Here is a 16,634-nt window from a genome sequence, read left to right on the forward strand (position 1 = left end):
TCAGAAGCTGGCTGGGAAAAGTCACAAATGGCAATTACATGACCTTAGGAGGTTGCAACCATTATAAATACATGCCAGTTGCCAACCACCCAAATTATGATTATGTGACCACGGGGATGCTGTGGAGGTCATAAGTGCGAGGACCTATAGCAAGTCTCTTTTTTCAGTGCCCTTGAAATTGAGAATAATCACTAAAGGAATGGTTGTAAGTCAAGAACTACATGTAAAAGCAGAATGAACCATTTGTAGATCTCCAGTTTGTGGTGTCCCTGTATTCCTCTTGTAGCAGATTCCCTCTGTGTATCCAGTCCACAATGGTATGCTTGCAATTATTTCTCAATATTTTTAGTATGCAGTCTAAATCTTTTTCTTTGCCTGGGCATTTCAAATGGGAAAACAATCATCCTTTATTTGTATGTTTTAAAGTTAACCCAAAGGAAATTTGGAATGGGATTCTATTACTTATTTATAATTTATTTATAAATTTTATTTGCCATCCATCTCACATCCAATGACTCTTCTATAAGTTTTCATAAGAGAAATTGATAACAAATATCCCAAAGGATAAAGATAAGCAAGAATCCACAATAGAACGTTCTTCAGACAGCAGATATCTTGTCTGACAGAGAAACCCTTTGAAGTGAGCTAGTCCCACATTACAGTCACTTTATGGTTGATCTGGAAGCCCCCGGTAACCATTTTGTGAGAGTGCCCACAAAACACGTTCAAAATACCTAAATATGCTCTCCAGCCTCTGCGACAAGATGAAGAGGTTTCGGAATAATATTGTAAATCATAAATAAAAAATATCGTCCATCAAGTTATTTCTTTGAAGCAAAATATAATCTATTACCCATCCGTGAAAATGAATATTGGGGAAATCTCCTCTAACTATGGTGTTGCTTAATATTGCAAATGGTGAAAAGTCTGTTAAATGAGATATAAGACGTTAATGTTTTATGGGATGTTAAGTTTCAAAGTGTCCTCCTGAGCGCATTTATTATTCAGCTGTTATTTGGCAAATAAGAACAAACACACAAATGCTGCCTTCAGTTGCAAAAGGGACCATTTGTGATGTAACTTAATGCACTCTGTGTTTGAGTGCTCTGAGACACTTTCTCTTTTTTCGTGTGTGTCTCTCCTTCTCATATCAGGTGATTCAGCAGTTTATTTCCTTTCAACTGTTCATCTGAAACCACAAGTGGAAATATCAACATAGAATGATAAAAGCTATTCTTACGTTGTAACAGGGATAGTTTTGCGTGTCAGAAATTCAGTGAGAAAACATGTTCTCTTTTTCTAAGTTTATTCTGCTGATTTGAACAAGCAGAGGATATGCAATGGAATGGAATGGAATGGAATGGAATGGAATGGAATGGAATAGAATAGAATAGAATAGAATAGAATAGAATAGAATAGAATAGAATAGAATAGAATAGAATAGAATAGAATAGAATAGAATAGAATAGAATAGAATAGAATAGAATAGAAGGGACCTTGGAGGTCTTCTAGTCCAGCTCCCTGCTCAAGCAGGAGAATCTAACTATTTTAGATAAGTGATTGTCTAGACCAGTGTTGGTGAAACTTTTCGGCACCAAGTGCAGCCTCCCAGAGGTCTTCCGGTTTCTGGCGCGCATGCCAGCGCACAGGTGTGCGCCAGAAACTGGACAATCATCTTCCCAGCACGCACATGCACGCCGGGCAGCTGCTCTTCCAGTTTCCGGCACTCCCGTGTGCGTAAAGACCAGCTGGCCAGTGCGCATGCGTGCCAGAACCCAGAAGAGCAATGGGCGATGGCTCGCATGCCCGGAGAGATGGTTCTGTGTGCCACTTCCATAGGTTCGCCATCACGCATCTAGACTCTTCTTTAAAACATCCAGTGTTGGAGCGCCCACGATTTCTGGAGGCAAGCTGTTCCACTGGTTAATTGAACTCACTATTAGGAAGATTCTCCTTGGTTCTAGATTGCTTTTCTCCTTGATTAGTTTCCAACCATTGTTTCTTGTCCTGCCCTCAGGTGCTTTGGAGAATACTTTGACCACCTCTTTTTTGTGGCAGCCCCACAAATACTGGAATACTGCTACCATGTCACTCCTAGTCCTTCTTTTCTCTAGATGTAGGACATGGATGTCCAATCTTTCGGCTTGCCTGGGCTGCAATGAGTGAAGAGGAATTGTCCTCGGCTGCACATAAAATATAGTTGATGTATATAAATAACAAGCCTTTTAATTTTTATATATAAATTCTGTGGGGCTGCATTACAAGCTCTCCAGGACTGCATGTGGTCTATGGGCCACAGGTTGGACATGCCTGCATTAGGATCTCAAAATTCGGCTGCTTAAATAATTGTTAAACCAAGTAGACGAAGGTCTCTCTAGTTGTAAACTGGGACAATAATATAACTCTACTCTTAGACAGACTGAGTTCGTAAAAGTTTCTCAATTTTAATGCAAGTAGTTATAGCTGCATCCTCTTCTTGCTTGTCTAAATTGGCTTATATTTTTTTCCCAGGGTTTAAAAAAACGTATTTAAGCATAGCATAAATATCTATCAGTTTTACATTACCACCAGCACCCTGATTTAGTAGAAATATGGGCAATTTAAAGAATTGTTAAAAAAAAGAAACTTTTCCAGCTAAAAATCAAGGAAAATGATTAATCCACACAATTCAGATTTCCCTGTCACATAATATGATAATGAAACAATAACCAAGATTGAAAGAAGGAGAAACGGGAATGAGCTGCATGATCAGCATTCCTTGCAGAGATGCACTTTGGCTAAGTCAAAGATCAGAATAATTTTGAACAGAGCAGAAGATCAAAAACAGAAGATTTTTTGTCTCTTGAAATAATTGTGTCTGTGAATGTAAATGCATGCAAGGTGCAAGAAATTTGCTCTGCCAGTATATCCTTTAACTGAGGTTCTGAATATAAAGTTAATGACAGTTTTTAATACAGAACAATTCACTGAAGATAACAATGGACAGCAGGCATAGATTCTGTCAGCTTGTTGGAAACCCACAGCTATTCTCATGCTTTTTAAGAGCACATCACATCTGAAATAGCAAATTATTTCCTTTTACAATATATATATATATATTGTAAGTCTAAAAAATAAACAGCCTTTTTGTCTAAAAAAATTAGTTTTCCAGGAGAAAAGACATTTCTCCCTCTCTTCTCTTTCTTAAGTGCCAGTGCAGCCCATTTTCATGTGCAACGACTTAGAAATGGAAAGATGCTCAATTGTTAACATAATTCTGCTGAATCTAATACCCCTGCAGCATACTTGCTATTTTGAAAGGACAGAGATGCTGGGTTGCTATAGAAACAAGGAGGCAAGTCTTTAGATTGCTCATCCCTGAAGAGCTACCCTGTCAATATATTTAAAGACTGAAAATAAAAATGTAAGCAGCAACAACATGTAAAAGAAATTTTGAACAATTGTTTAATACTAGCCCCTCAGTTTAGACATGGTCATGCTCTTTCTTATGGGCTACCCAAAACAATGTCTTTCAATAATCTATGGTATGAAAACAAAAATCATCAACCTGCAGTAATACCCAGTTGAGTTACTTAGACACATGCTCACAACGTAAGGTGTTAGTTCTTACATACAAACATACCCACAAGCTCTTTCTTTTTAGGATAACCAACGTTATGCTTGGTGCAAAGTAAGACACAATAAGCCAAAAAGTTAAATAAATGAAAAGAAACACAGAAAAAACTAATTTATATCATTTCCTATGCTCCTGTATACTTTACTATATTTGCAAACCATCCTCCTCCTGCATTCATACAATACTATGGATACTGCCTTTTGTGTCTTTAAAGTTCTCACACTTTTTTCTTTTAGAACATTATCAGTTTAATTCAACCACAACTGTATCGGTCTTCCTTTTCCTTTTGAGCCATTTATTCCTTTTCATGTATTTGTTTTGCAGGTTGTTCCCCATCTGTTATGTTTAGATAATTGAACAACTCAAATACTTCTTTCATAGTAGTTGTCTACTTTTGTATTCAGTTCACATGTATTCAGCATCCATTCATTCTTGGCCCAGTCTCATTTTGGTTTCTCACACTTTTTAAAGTATCCCATCCCATTGTATTCAATTTATTATGTTCACCTTTATATACCCAACTATCATTTTCACAAACAAAGCAGGCAGATACATGCATTTTTGCATCTTTTGACTAAACATTCAGTCCTCACACTAGACCAAATACTACCTTCTATATCTCAATTTTTTCCATTCATATTCCCATATTTAATTCACATTCTACCCATTTCCCATTTTTTTTTATTTAGAACTTGCAATCATTCACTCTTGTTAAGCACAACTATCTTGGGTCTCAAAACATTAATTCTCTGTTCCACATTTACCGAAAATCATTTGGGTTTTCAGCCAACATCTGCACGCACAAGTGCATGTACTTCTGCATCATCAACCAAGATACGTCTAATGAATTCCATATATATTTATCCAAAAATTCATTAAGCAACCAAAGTGGCATCACACATCCCTACTACTCAGTACTGACCATTCATAAACTATTCCTTTTATTCTCACACATGCATTGTTCTATAATTAATCATGAAAGTGAGATGGGTGACTTTGATTCAGCCAATCTCTCTCAGCCCAACCCACCATATACCTACGTACTGTCAGTCTATACCGGTCTGCGACTGAGCATTGTAATGTTGAAGCACCAAAACGAAACACCAGCTTGGAGAATCAACGGTTTATTCGCACCAACCGGCAACAGCAAACTCTGAGTTCACAAAGATGAAATAAAGTCAGCTCTGAGCGTTCCATCTATGTAGCTGATTTTAAAGAAACCGTGCGACCGCGCCCCATGCCCCACCCCCTCTAATTGTACTTTGCAGCTGATTCCGGTTTTCCGGGAGGTTGCAGCGGTCTGTGGATTATCATGTGGTTCCGTTTCTGCGTGCGGTATCCTGGTTTCATAGCCGGACTCTCTTAGTAAGGTAATTTGTCCCGCAGCCTAAACGCTTCTAGCCACCACCATTGTAATACAGAAGCCTAACCCGCCACCATTGCTAAACCCAAGTACTGTGTGCCTGTTCTCAGTTGACATGGCTTCAACGAATGCCTTGGCTTGCCTCTCCCTCCGGTATGTATGTCGAGCAGAGCAGAAAGCGGGCTCGATACATACATACATACATACATACATACATACATACATACATACATACCAGTGGTGGTATTCAGCTGGTTCTATCCGGTTCGGGTGAACCGGTAGCAGCGGCACTGGGAGGCTCCATCCACCCGCCCAGATGTCATCACATCCCGTTTTTGATGCTCTGCGCATGCGTGGAAGGTCCTATGTATACGCAGAGGTGGTGTGTGCAATCTAAGCAAGCGTGCACATGCTCACATTTGCAAACTGGTAGCAAAGATAAGTGAATACCACCCCTGATACATACATACGTTATATCAATGGTGGGTTTCCCTCAGTTCGGGCCGGTTCTATAGAACCGGTAGTAAAACCGATGGGAGGCTCCGCCCACTGACCCTGATGTCATCAGAAGTGATCTGCGCATGTGCAGAAGCTTCTGCACATGTGCAAAAGCAACGTGCACATGCGAGCTTTACTTGTGCACGTGCATGATTCCGTTGCGAACCAGTAGTAAAGGTAAGTAGAACCCACCCCTGCGTTATATATAACCATGACTTGAAGGAACCCCCCCCAAAAAATCCTTCAAACCTCTTTAGACAGAAGAGATGATCACCTCTTTAATAAAATATGGCTCTGGAAGCTGGAGCTCCAATCTTCTTTGTAACCAACAAGGAGCTACTTGGCAGGTAAAAATGTCAGAGACCAAAGTAAAGGGGTGGTTCCATAGGAAATTAACGAACTAATATAAAGTGGAGCCACAAGATTGCCAACACATAGCATTTTAGGCTGCTTCCCCAAATATATCAACATGTCCTACATTGCCTGACATTTCAGGTGAGGCAATGGTGAGCTAAGACATCTACAGAGGATGGCCAATGGACAGGCAATGAGCTTGGTCCAACCGAACCTCTCTGGACAAAGAGAGGACAAGAGACTGCCTGCTCCTCATGAGGAGACCACAGGAGAACAGACAACTCACAGGTCTGAAGTAGAGAAGATGAGAGAAGCCATTAACCTCTCAACCAAGGAAGAACTTTCAAGGACACTGGATTGTCCACCTACACTTTTTAAAAACACCCTCGCTTTTGAAATCTGTTTAATTTAGTTTGCTTACATTTAATCCCTGAAGATACAGGAACATGATATATGAAGGGGCAGCTAACTAAGATGGGACTTCATGTTAAATTTTGATAACTCATTTTAATGGTTACAGACCCCCACTGTACAGGGGAGATTTGGTAACAGGATAGGTAACTCATAACACTGTTACTGTTACATATCTGTCATACCTCCACTCCACAGAAAAAGCAGATTGTTCACTGGAGAGGAGGCACACAAGGACCCTGTTAAGGTCTTCAATTCTATCCATGTGAACAGTCATCATTTTCTGTAATGGAAATCTGCCAATGGTTAAAACTTTCTGCAGTTATAGCAAGAACTCTCTGAAGGGTGGCAGCTTAATTGCTGCATATTATCTCCCTTTTTTAAAAAAATCATTAATGATATGTGTTATTAGGCTAAATCTTCATTTTATAAAAAGGAAATAGAGTAGCAGTTTAGATGTATTAATACATCTTAGCAGTCTATTATTCTATGCAGGCTACAGAGATTAAAAGACAATTTGCAACATATAAGAACATTTCTGCCTATTATAAGAATAAATGTCATTGGAAAAAGCAAAATATACAATCCCAGAAAGAACTTGCCTATAAATAAAAATAAATATGTAAAAACAAAAATAACAGGAAACAAGGCTGACATAGCCACAAGTGAGAGTGGCAACTGAATTAAAATACATTTCCTTACACATCTACAGGATAAATTCAAAGGTATATCTTCTCCATGGCAACATAATTGTCTCAAGAATAAGACACCATTTCTAAAAAAAAGTTAAATAAACTTCAGCTCTTGTGTTGTAATAACATTTTGAAATAGAAAATAGTGGCCTAAGAGAAGTTAAATATCCTTCTTTTTAATAGATGTATATTTTTTTTATTCTTATCCAAGATGAAAAAAAATTAAATTTTATCAGCAAATACACCTTTTAGCAGCATAAGGAGACTTCAGCAGAAACCAAGGGATGTCAATTGTTTGTTTGTTTATTTATTTGGATGCCATCTGACTCCAACCAACTCTGAGTAGCTCCCAACTATAAAATAATATTAAAAACCACAAAATATGGGAAATGAACAAAAAAACAAGAACAATATTAGTTACAAAATAATCACAAGATGGCAACCCAACAACAAAACAAACATAAAACCTCACAAATGGTAGAGGCCCATCCACCTAATGCCAAGGCTTGTGCAAATAGCTTTAAGGGTTTTGGGAACATCATCAGCTTAGGATCTCAGAGAGGATCTCACTGCAGAGGGTACTTTATAGGACTCTAGTTTATAGAATGTAGCTGTTTACACGTTGCCCCAATTCATTCCCCTCAAATCATTCGCACTTCAGAGCCATGGTGGAGCAGTGGTTAGAGTGCAGTACTGCAGGCTACTTCTACTGACTGCCAGCTGCCTGCAATTTGGTAGTTCAAATCTCACCAGGCTCAAGGTTGACTCAGCCTTCCATCCTTCCAAGAGGAGTAAAATTAGGACCCAAATTGTTGAGGGCAATATGCTGACTCTGTAAACCACTTAGAGAGCACTGTAAAGCGGTATATAAGTTTAAGTACTAGTTCTAGTGCTATTTTCTGGATGTATAAAGATGCAAGACCAGGGCAGTCCTTGTTAGCGTCCCTACTTTTAGAAGCCACTGCCATACAGCTCTTTCCTGCAATAGAGTTGTAATACTAGAATCCTCAGGTTCCCTGAGAAAGTCTGTAAGCAGCCAGCTAATGCAGGTGACATCTTTTAAGTGCCTTTTCCCATATTGGTGCTGTTCTGGGAAATGGGCTGTTTAGATAGATCAATCAATCAATCAATCAATCAGAATAGAGTTGGAAAGGACCTTCAAGGTCTTCTAGTCCAACCACCTTCTCAAGCAGGAAACCCTATACCATTTCAGACAAGTGATGTCCCTGTCTCTTCTTTAAAATCTTCCAATAATGAAGCACTCACAACTTCTGACGGCAAGCTGTTCCACTGGTTAATTGTTCTCACTGTCAAGAAGTTTCTCCTTAATTCCAGGTTGCTTCTATACTTGATTGGTTTAGTTGCTCTTCTTTGCACTTCTTCCAAAGTCTCAATATCTTTTTTGTAATGTGGTGACCAAAACTGGATGCAGTATTCTAGGTGTGGGTTTATAAACTAAGGGTTTATAAAGCAGTGCTAATATTTCAAGTGATTTTGATTGTATGCCTCTGTTTATACAACCAAGGATTGTATTAGCTTTTTTGGCTGTTACCGCATACTGCTGGCTGATATTTAAGTGATCGTCCACTTAAATATGAGAGAGAGGGAGAGGGAGGGAGAGATGACAGGCAGGCAGGCACGCAGGCAGACAGACAGATGTAATAATGGCATTACAGTAGGTCATAACAGACAGGAGAGGTTCACAGAAGTTCTGATATCGCAAGAGTTGTTGTAGTTATAGATACTTGTGTTCAGGAGCTCAAGACAATGTTTTTTCTTCCTCTCCTTTCTCACCAGAGACCTGTGGACTTAGAAAAAGTGACCAGCATGCTTCCATACGTAGGGTGGACTAGAATGTGGGTCTCCTCATTCCCAGTTCAATTCCTTAACCACTACATCACATTGCCTCTCAGTCACAGGCTCCTTTTTCATCCTAATGTTTTCCAGTTATATAGACTTCAGCTCTCACAGCCATGAGCCAGTGCAATCAACCAAAAGCAACAATACGTAGCAAGAGCCTGTCATAAAAACAGCATCAGAAGGTGGCCTTTGGTGACAGAGGACAATAAAATAAGACTTGGTTTTTTAGTATTAATTTAAAAATATTAAATAATGAAAGACTATTACAAGAAAGCTTGATATTTGTCAAACAGCTGAACGGCAAGCCAAGAGCTTATTTTTGCAGATTTACCTTTTTCAGGATTGAAGATCAACAGAGAACAAACAATAACTTCACTGACAGAGCTTCACTTTTCTGGAGAATGCTTTTCTCATTAAACAGTCCTATTTAAAAAAAAACCATTCTAACTATCTCCCTCCCAGCCCAACAACAGTGCGGGAGCTTTTACCTTGGAGCATTCTGACATTTTCTGCGGCCTGTTTAGACACAGGCAGTCTGAGTAAAATATAGGAAAGAACACCAATTGCCTCTCTCCTCTTGCTGTTTCTATTTATTCCCACTGTGTGGAAAGAAATAAATTGACTCCAGGCCTGTAGAATATCAAATATTTAACCAGGCACAGCTTGTGGGGGAAGATGGAGAGGACTTTGGATGCTGCCAGATGCCCCCCTCCTCCCCACATGTCTCCATTAGGGTCTTCCTCTGGTCAAGATTTCCTGATTTCTAAAACAGCCTGCTTCAAAGTCTAGGAGAGGTAAAAGGTAGATCTAATAATACACATATATTGCTAGTAGTAGTGGTGTTACTATTATTTCTAGTGCAAGACTGGAGTCTAGATAAATTGTACAGCCTGAGGCACAACCCAAAGATATTTTATTTGACACTCCCATTTTGTTTTCCCTTCACGGCAGTCACAAGAGTGGGGGGAAAGAAATTCTTCTTTTTAGAAGAGATCCTATAAGAAGATCCTAGCAAACAAAACTACATTATATGAATCTATTCCATGATGCCCCTGCAACTCAAACTATTCTATATTTAGACTTGCCAAGATGAGTCAGACTCATTCCCAAGGGGAAGTGCTGCCTGCAATGGAAGTAAAATGGATCACGAGAAATAAAAATGACAGAAAGAATCTGTCAAGTAAGATGCTAGCAGAAATCCCTAAAGTCTTATCTTGTAAATGCATATACTAATCTGGATTAAGGGGAACCAGGACTATGGTTGCCAAAAGCAGCTAAAACCACCCACTCTACCAACCCCTTATTCTGGAGGGTTCACTAACTATTCAAATTATTATTTTTTTAAAGGCTCCCAAATTAGATCACTGTCTTTGAGATGAAATATTTAGTTGTTTGTGTAACAGCCTTTTAATTTAGCCAATGAAGTCATGGCTCAGAGATAAGTCTGTCTGTCTGGAATAGGGATTTCTTACATGATATAAGTAAAGGTAAAAATTCCCCTCGCACATATGTGCTAGTTGTTCCCGACTCTAGGGGGTGGTGCTCATCTCCGTTTCAAAGCTGCCCAAAGACATCTCCATGGTCATGTGGCTGGCATGACTAAATGCCAAAGGTGCACGGAATGCTGTTACCTTCCCACCAAAGGTGGTCCCTATTTTTCTACTTGCATTTTTTACGTGCTTTCGAACTGCTAGGTTGGCAGAAGCTGGGACTAATAACGGGAGCTCCCCCCATTATGTGACACTAGGGATTCGAACCGCTGAACTGCCAACCTTTCAATCGACAAGCTCAGCATCTTAGCCACTGAGCCAACGTGTCCCTCTTACATGATATGGATCTCCTTTATTAACTACTCTTTTTTTTTATTACAATATGAAATAAAACTGTTCTTATGTTGCCATTTGTATATAAAGGGGATTTTCTCTCTCTTCCTCCCCCCCCTTGTATCTATACAAACATGGCATTTTATGGATACAGAGAAGAAGCCCACTGACCCAGCAAAAAAAAATGTAGCTCAGATCAAAAAATTGTATTAATAAAAATCTAGGAACTTTGAATAATTGCCTTATGAAATATGGAAGGTATAATTCCTACAAAATTATTTTAAGAAGTGTTGGGAAAAAAAGGAAGTACGGTCAACGGCAGGCAATTTAAAACTTACAAGGCTTGAGAGAGAATGTTAGTACATACAGAAAATAAAATGTCAGTTGCTCGGATCTAGGGATTAATCATATTTGCTTGCATGGGAAACAGAATATGTGTCAGCATTATTTCTGGAGGGTAGCCAGTGTAATACATTTCAGAAAAAAAGACTGCAACAAAACCCATATTGTACCTTCACACACACACACACACACACACACACACACGTACCTTGCGCTCTCTCTCTCCCTCCTCTCTAGGTGCTCACTAAGAAAGGATTTTTCAAAATGACCATCAGAGCATTAGTATTTCCTTTAGTATTAACAGGCTCTGATGCTAAGGAGTTCTACTCCCCATCCCCATCTGAAAAGAAATCTGTTCCAAATACAAAACACAAGCAGAGGAGAGGAGTTTCACTTTCACAGCAGCAACCAGGGGATAGGATAGATAGGCTTCTGTGGGGCAAGGCTGAGGGAGAGAAGGGGATAGGAGAGACTGATCGTAACTACTCATTAATTTTCAAGTTGTGTTGATTTATCAAGCCCCATCACATAGTTTCTTGGCAAAGCACGGGTATCCAGCTAATATAGCTGCAACTTTGTAACATGAAAAGAGCAGTTTTGGGTGTCAACAGCCACCCTATATTTAAGCTATGCAATGATCAGTCGCAAGAAAATTTGTCTCTGAGCCTAAAATGAGATGCTTTGACACCTCAGAATCTTGTAGTAACATGCTCCAGAACAGATGCATGCTTTGGAAAAGATTGTTTAAGTTTAAGTTTATTAGATTTCTATACCACCCTTCTCCTGAAGGACCCAGGGTTGTGTACAGCCATATTAAAACACATACATTTATACAATTTAAAACCAATTAAAATTGAATATAAAAATTTGACCCGCGAATTAAAACACACATACACCCATTTTAAAAATTCAAACTAGGCCAGTCCGGCTTGCTGGAACAGAAGGGTCTTAAGGGCGCGGCGAAAAGTACGCAGGTCGGGGCTAAGACAAAGCTCTAGGGGCAGCTCATTCCAGAGGGCTGGTGCCCCCACAGAGAAGAGTCTCCCCCTGGGTGTCGCTAGTCGGCATTGTTTGGCCGACGGCACCCTGAGGAGTCCCTCTCTGTGGGAGCGTATTGGCCGGTGGGAGGTTGTTGATGGCAGAAGGTGGTCTCGTATATACCCTGGCCCTAAGCCATGGAGCGCTTTAAAGGTGGTAACCAACACCTTGAATCGCACCCGGAAGACCACCGGGAGCCAGTGCAGCTCGCGCAGGAGGGGTGTTACGTGGGTGCGCCAAGTCACACCCATAACCACCCGCGCAGCCGCATTCTGGACCAGTTGGAGCCTCCGAGTGCTCTTCAAGGGGAGCCTCATGTAGAGAGCGTTGCAGTAGTCCAGACGGGACGTGACGAGGGCATGAGTGACTATGCGCAGGGCATCCTGATCCAGAAAGGGACGGAACTGGTGCATCAGGCGAACCCGATAAAAAGCTCCCCTGGCCACAGCCGTCATGTGATCTTCCAAAGACAGCCATGCATCCAGGAGAACACCCAAGTTGCGAGCCCTCTCTGAGGGGGCCAAGGTCTTGCCCCCAATAGTCAGCAATGGAACCAGCTGACTATACCGGGACGCCGGGAGCCACAGCCACTCGGTCTTGGAGGGGTTGAGTTTGAGCTTGTTTCTCCCCATCCAGATCTGCACGGCCTCCAGGCACTGGGACATCACGTCAAGGGCATCATTGGGGTGGTCCGGGGTGGGGATGTACAGCTGCGTATTGTCAGCGTACTGGTGGAACCTCACCCTGAAACCACGGATGATCTCGCCCAGCGGCTTCACATAAATGTTGAACAGAAGGGGCGAGAGGACTGACCCTTGCGGCACCCCACATACAAGGTACCTCGAGGTCGACTTCTGCCCCCCTGCCAACACAAACTGCACACGGTCGGAGGGGAAGGAGGAGAACCACCGCAACAGGTGTCCCCCACTCCCAACCCCTCCAATCGTCGCAGCATGATACCATGGTCGATGGTATCAAAAGCCGCTGAGAGATCTAATAGGACCAGGACAGAGGAGCAACCCCTGTCCCGAGCCCTCCAGAGATCATCAACCAATGCGACCAATGCTGTTTCTGTGCTGTGCCCTGGCCTGAAGCCCAACTGGAACGGATCTAGATAATCAGCTTCATCCAGGTTCTGGGGAAGTTGTCGCGCCACCACACTCTCAACAACCTTCGCCACGAAGCAAAGGTTGGAGACTGGGCGATAATTCGCTAATACAGCCGGGTCCAGGGAGGGTTTCTTGAGGAGGGGCCTCACCACCGCCTCTTTCAAAGAGGGGGGGAAATAACCCTCGCTCAAAGAAGCGTTAATAATCCCCTGGAGCCAGCCTCATGTAACCTCCCGGGAGGCCAGCATCAACCAGGAGGGACACGGATCCAATAAACATGTGGCAGTGCTAAGCCTCCCCAGAATCCTGTCCATGTCCTCGGGAGTCACAAGGTCAAACCCCTCCCAGATAACATTCTCAAGGCCCCCCTCTGTCATCCCATCCAGATCTACCCAATCAGAGTCCAGACCTTCCCGAATCTGAGTGACTTTGTCATGCAGGAATTGCACAAAATCCTCAGCCCTGCCCTGCAAGGGGTCTTTCCTCGCTCCCAGATGAAGGAGGGAGCGGGTCACCCTAAACATTGTCCCCAATGATCAAAGAGTTATTGGCTTGTTGCAGGCAAATTAATTAGTTCTTTTGCAGACAGACAGAAACCTTTCAAGTCAGTGCTGACTCCTGGCAACTGTCTAGACTAGTTCTTGTTGCTTTCTTGGAAAGATTTCAGAAGTGGCTTGCATTGCCTTCATTTTAGAGCTGAGAGAGAGTGACTGGCCCAAGGTCACTTAGTTGGCTTCATGCCTAAAGTGGAACTGGAACTCACAGTTTCCTGGTTTCTAGCCTGATGGCCTAACACTACACAAGGTGGCTCTCTGCAGAATGCAGACGGAGTGTATTCTTCCTGAGAGTAAAGTCTACTGGTTTCTATTCAGAAATGCAATATATTATGCACATCCACAATCACAGACCAATCAGAACACTAATGGCTGCAAATGTTGCAGGAGCACTATAATTTCGTTCCTGTCATCTGAATTTCCATATCAGATTAGAGAGACTATTCATATCAGAGGGAGCATTAGTACAAGCCCCTTTCCATTTAGTCCATTTTTCTGGCAATTTTCTCTCTATGTATGAATCAATATCAAGTCTTGGTGGCATTATGGACACATCAATATGGTTTACTTGACAATAATAGCAAATAATTTTTTGATTCTAGAATAAAAATTCCCAGTCTAGGGATTTCCTAGAATCTCCTATTCATATATAAGTAGGTCCAATACCGCCTAGCTTTTCAATATAAGCTAAGTAAGGGTGATCAGATGCTACCACCTAGCCGGATTATTTTTACTTTTACTTTTACTTTATTTTCTACCCAACTCCAGACTCACTTTGGGCAGCTCACAATATAATAACAAATACTTAAGATAAATAAATAATACAAGAGGAAATAAGCAATGTGGCAAACCTGGAGCACTAATATCAGAACTTATGAAAATATGATTACATCTAACAAGGGTTCCATACACCCTATTCCAAGACCCAAAAGAACAGCCAGATCTTTAAGGCCTTCCAGAACACCATCAGGGTAGAAATCAACTGGGATTTCAACTAGGGGGGGATCTCATTCCAAAGGTCAGATCCGATAGAGAAGGTTCACTTTCTTGCTCCCAAAAGATTACACTGTTTAATCTGTGGTATCCAGAGCATACCCCCTGTTGGCTCTTACCTGCTGGGTAGACACCACGGGATATAGGTAGCCTTTTAAATAACTAATTTCCGTGCCACAGAGGGCTTTATAAGTGGTAACCAGCATTTTGAATTACGCTTAGAAGCATAGTGACAACTCCAGCATGCAAACCAAGAGTATCATGTGGTCTTGTCTAGGTAGCCCACCATTTCTCAGACCAGATATATTCAAGGATATTTGGATATGAATTCACTAAACAAAGAAACATAATGATCTTGAGCTTTGATTTAAAGAAAATTAAGAGTTTTTACAAGTATGTATGGAAGATACATAAAAAATGGTTAAAATAATAGAAACAAAATTGTTCACAATGATAATAATGATTACATATTATCAGAAATAGATATATATAAAACATATGAAATTTGATTCATTTTCATGCCATCATTTCATTAAATATGATTGGACACTATTACAAAAGAAAAGCCATATCAGTTTTTGTTTTTTTTTTAATTTTTGCAGCATGATCAATCTTGTCTCTTTTCTCTGGAACGAGTACTGGTGCTTTGTAGAGCACCACTGACAAATAAAGGCTGAACAAATTTTCTAAATTATCTGAAAAAAATGGCAACCTCCAGTGCAAATTAATAAAAAAGGTCACATTAAATCAGCCCTCCAGATTTTCACTTTTCAAAGACAGCTAGAGTTGAGAGTTCCTGCAGAGATCTATACAATTGTCCCCAGTTATGTCTAGAGCAACTATGATTCCCAAATTCATCCATTAATCAAAACACTGTTAAGGTACACAGTAGGTTCTAAAGCTTTTACCTGGACAATGTCATCAATTTTCAAATACAGTCCTACTTTTCCTTTGACAAAGGAAATCAAAATCAGTGTAAGAGTTTCAGTGAACCAGACTTTTTGACATATTAAAAATGGTCCATTAGTAGTATGAACACTGGCAGCACAAGCTTTTTCCAAAGCTCAGATTTTGTTCTCCACATTTTTAGTAGAACCCATAATGTCATTCTGAGATAGAATAACTCTATAGAGAGAGCTGGTGATCCCATGCTTGATCTCATTTACACAAAATCTATCTGGCATGTCTTGATCCTACAGTTTAATAGGACTGTTCCATGATTTGGACTTAATTCCAATGAGGTGCTTAGGTGCAACTGGAGGCACCAAGGTAGTCTGCAGTTCTTTAAAGCAGCAACATCGTATCCTGATGTGTGACAACTGTGACGAACAGCTATGCAATACCAAGAAAAAAATCATGTCTGGTTTAATGAGTTATAGACAGATGCTACATTTGTATTCTTATATTCCAAAGCATCTTTTTGTAATCAAATCCAAAGCACTATATAGCATTACTGTTGAATACTTAGGTTTACTGTATCTGAAAGATACATAGATTGTTTGAGACTGGAAATCAGACATATATAAATCAATATCAATATAACAAACATTATATTGACATTAAATGAAACATGCCATTCCCCCCTCCCTTCCACCAGCATTATTTCTATGTAAAATTCAAACATTTTTACATTTCATGTCACAAAAAAATATAGTTCTTACTGACCTCCAAAGTAGACTTTAGAAGAATAAGAACTATGATCAGGAAAAGACCACGACATCAGGTGGCAGACAAGGAAGAAGCTGAGGTGCCCATCCAAAGCCAATGCCCATAGCCAGTTGACAGCTCAGTGTTTCATTCTGAAGTCACAGAGTAAACTTTTAAGTAAGCACAGAGTTTGCTAGAATCCCAACCTTTTCCCATGCCTTAAATAGCTATGCAAGCTTGGGCAAAGATGAGTGGCTGGGACTGGGCACATAGGACATTCTCCATTACTGACGCTTTTCCCCTATCCTAATATGTGGTGGATAAAAATGAATGG

At 40.6% G+C, this 16,634-nt stretch overlaps 2 protein-coding genes across 4 annotated transcripts in view; one reads left to right on the top strand and one right to left on the bottom strand.

Moving 5' to 3' along the window:
* Positions 1–16,634, top strand: part of KCNC1 (potassium voltage-gated channel subfamily C member 1) — a 188,431-nt gene that overhangs the window by 170,634 nt on the left and 1,163 nt on the right. The window lies entirely within an intron of this gene.
* The window catches only part of SERGEF (secretion regulating guanine nucleotide exchange factor), a 100,047-nt gene that overhangs the window by 19,777 nt on the left and 63,636 nt on the right, over positions 1–16,634 (bottom strand). Inside the window, exon 11 of one of the 3 annotated variants that reach the window (XR_004591297.3) lies at positions 16,319–16,452. The exons of the other annotated variants lie outside the window; for them this stretch is intronic. The gene's annotated coding sequence lies outside the window, so the exon portion shown is untranslated. The remainder of the gene's footprint in view (positions 1–16,318; positions 16,453–16,634) is intronic. 3 annotated transcript variants of the gene reach the window in all.

This window comes from Pantherophis guttatus, chromosome 1 (assembly GCF_059756535.1).
Source record: "Pantherophis guttatus breed Tessera chromosome 1, ASM5975653v1, whole genome shotgun sequence".
Classification (NCBI taxonomy): Eukaryota; Metazoa; Chordata; class Lepidosauria; order Squamata; family Colubridae; genus Pantherophis; species Pantherophis guttatus.